The following is a 3,819-nucleotide window of genomic DNA, read 5'->3' on the forward strand; positions in this document are numbered from 1 at the left end:
GATGTAGTACAATTCAAGTTTTAGGTATCGATTATTGACTTTTTATCTGGCTTTGGTGCCTTGGACATGAGCTAGGACCTGAAGATTCTGCATGAAAGGATGTCTAGCAGCCGAGGTGCATGGGAGAATGTGAAAAGTGTTCATATGTAGTAAAAACCTGAGAAACCCGTCCGTTTTCGTCATTTGTTATCGAATCGACTTAAAGCCAGATCGTAACATTGGCCGCTCTTCTGTCTGAAACGGATACATTTATCGTCTGCAAAGCTATGTCACGTGCTGCGGTATGCGGAGACACTAAAAGCACCATAGTAGAACACAGATGAAGCTTCTAAGTTGATGTAATAGCCAGTAAGAAGTAGTAGAATTCAAGTTTTAGGTATCGATTACTGACTTTTCACCCTTCGTTGGTGCCTTGGACTTGAGCTTGGAACTTACGATATTCCATGAAATGAGGATTAGCAGCCGAATTGCACGGGAGAATGTGAAAAGTGTTCATATGTAGTAAAAACCTCAGAAATCAGAAAGTTTTCGTCATTTGTTATCGAATCGACTTCGAGCCAGACTTCCACAATAGTCGCTCTTCTCTCTGAAACGGTTACATTTATCGTCTGCAAAGCTATGTCGCGTGGTGCGGTATGCGGAGAGGCTAGATGCACCATAGTAGAACACCGAAGAAGCTTCTAAGTTGATGTAATAGGCAGTAAGAAGCAGTACAATTCAAGTTTTACTTATCGTTTATTGACTTTTTACCCTTCTTTGGTGACTTGGACATGAGCTAGGACCTTACGATTTTGCATGAAAGAAGAACTAGCAGCCGCGTTGCAAGGGAGAGTGTGAAAAGTGTTCACATGTAGTAAAAACCTGAGAAATTCGTCCGTTTCCGTCATTTGTTATCAAATCGACTTAAAGCCTGATCGTCACATAGGCCACTCCTCTCTCTGAAACGGTTACATTTATCGTCTACAAAGCAATGTCGCGTGCTGCGGTATGCGAAGACACAAAAAGCACCATAGTAGAACAAAGAAGAAGCTTCTAAGTTCATGTAATAGCCAGTAAGATACAGTACAATTCAAGCTTTAGTTATCGTGTATAGACTTTTTACCCTTCTTTGGTGCCTTGGACATGAGGTAGGACCTTAGGATTTTGCATGAAAGGAGGACTAGCAGCCGCGTTGTATGGGAGAATGTGAAAAGTGTTCATATGTAGTAAATACCTGAGAAATCAGAAAGTTTTCGTCATTTATTATCGAATCGACTTCAAGCCAGACTTCCACAATAGTCGCTCTTCTCTCTGAAACGGTTACATTTATCGTCTGGAAAGCTATGTCGCGTGCTGCTGTATGCGTAAACACTAAAAGCACCATAGCAGGAAACACATGAAGCTTCTAAGTTGATGTAATAGCCAGTAAGTAGTAGTACAATTCAAGTTTTAGTTATCGCTTACTGACTTTTTACCCTTCTTTGGTGCCTTGGTCATGAGCTAGGACCTTACGAATTTGCATGAAAGAAGAACAAGCAGCCGCGTTGCATGGGAGAATGTGAAAAGTGTTCATATCTAGTAAAAACCTGAAAATTCCTTCCGTTTCCGTCATTTGTTGTCGAATCGACTTAAAGCCAGATCCTCACCTTTGCCGCATTGCTCTCTGAAACGCTTACATTTATCGTCTGCAAAGCTATGTCGCGTGCTGCGGTATGCGGAGACGCTAAATGCACCATAGTAGAACACCGGAGAAGCTTCTAAGTTGATGTAATAGGCAGTAAGATGCAGTACAATTCAAATTTTAGTTATCGTTTATTGACTTTTTACCCTTCTTTGGTGCCTTGGACATGAGCTAGGACCTTACGATTTTGCATGAAAGAAGAACTAGTAGCCGCGTTGCAAGTGAGAATTTGAAAAATGTTCACATGTAGTAAAAACCTGAGAAATCTCTACGTTTTCGTCAATTGTTATCGAATCGACTTAAAGCCAAATCGATACAGGGGCCGCTCTTCTCTCTTAAACGGATACATTTATCGTCTGCAATGCAATGTCGCGTGCTGAGGTATGCGGAGATTATAAAAGCGCCGTAGTAGAACACAGAAGAAGCTTCTAAGATGATGTAATAGACAGTAAGAAGCAGTAAAGTTCAAGTTTTAGTTATCGATTATTGACTTTTTACCCTCCTTTGGTGCCTTGGACATGAGCTGGGACCTTAAGAATTTGCATGAAAGGATGACTGGCAGCCGCGTTGCACGGGAGAATGTGAAAAGTGTTCATATGTAGTAAAAACCTGAGGAATCCGTCCGTTTCCGTCATTTGTTATCAAATCGACTTAAAGCCAGATCGTCACGGGGGCCGCTCTTCTCTCTTAAACGGTTACATTTATCGTCAGCAAAGCTATGTCGCGTGCTGCGGTATGTGGAGATACTAAAAGCGCCATAGTAGAACACAGAAGAAACTTCTAAGTTGATGTAATAGACAGTAAGAAGCAGTAACATTCAAGTTTTAGATATCGATTATTGACTTTTTACTCTTCTTTGGTGCCTTGGAAATGAGCTAGGACCTTACGATTTTCCATGAAAGAAGAACTAGCAGCCGCGTTGCAAGGGAGAGTGTGAAAAGTGTTCACATGTAGTAAAAACCTGAGAAATCCGTCCGTTTTCGTCATTTATTATCAAATCGACTTAAAGCCATATCGTCACGGGGGCCGCTCTTCTCTCTTAAACGGTTACATTTATCGTCTGCAAAGCAATGTCGCGTGCTGCGGTATGCGATGACACAAAAAGCACCATAGTAGAACACAGATGAGGCTTCTAAGTTCATGTAATAGCCAGTAAGAAACAGTACAATTCAAGCTTTAGTTATCGAGTATAGACTTTTTACCCTTCTTTGGTGCCTTTGACATGAGGTAGGACCTTAGGATTTTGCATGAAAGGAGGACTAGCAGCCGCGTTGCATGGGAGAATGTGAAAAGTGTTCATATGTAGTAAAAACCTGAGAAATCAGAAAGTTTTCGTCATTTGATATCGAATCGACTTAAAGCCAGATCGTCACTTAGGCCACTCTTCTCTCTGAAACGGTTACATTTATCGTCTGCAAAGCTATGTCGCATGCTGCAGTATGTGGAGATACTAAAAGCGGCATAGTAAAACACAGAAGAAGCTTCGAAGTTGATGTAATAGACAGTAAGAAGCAGTAAAATTCAAGTTTTAGTAATCGGTTATTGACTTTTTACCCTTCTTTGGTGCCTTGGACATGAGCTAGGACCTTACGGTTTTGCATGAAAGAAGAACTAGCAGCCTCGTAGCAAGGGAGTGTGTGAAAAGTGTTCACATGGAGTAAAAACCTGAGAAATCCGTCCGTTTTCGTCATTTATTTTCAAATCGACTTAAAGCCACATCGTCACGGAGGCCGCTCTTCTCTCTTAAACGGTTACATTTATCGTCTGCAAAGCTATGTCGCGTGCTGCGGTATACGGAGAGGCTAAATCCACCATAGTAGAACACCGAAGAAGCTTCTAAGTTGTTGTAATAGGCAGTAAGAAGCAGTACAATTCAAGTTTTAGTTATCGTTTATTGACTTTTCACCCTTCTTTGGTGCCTTGGACATGAGCTAGGACCTTAAGATTTTGCATGAAATATGGTCTAGCAGCCGCGTTGCACGAGAGAGAGTGAAAAGTGTTCATAAGTAGTAAAAACCCGAGAAATCCGTCCGTTTTCGTCATTTGTTTTCGAATCGACTTAAAGTAAGATCGTCATATTGGCCTCTCTTCTTTCTGAAACAGTTACATTTATCGTCTACAAAGTTATGTCGCGTGAAGCGGTATTGCGGAGATACTAA

This window comes from Schistocerca gregaria, unplaced genomic scaffold, assembly GCF_023897955.1.
Source record: "Schistocerca gregaria isolate iqSchGreg1 unplaced genomic scaffold, iqSchGreg1.2 ptg000257l, whole genome shotgun sequence".
Classification (NCBI taxonomy): Eukaryota; Metazoa; Arthropoda; class Insecta; order Orthoptera; family Acrididae; genus Schistocerca; species Schistocerca gregaria.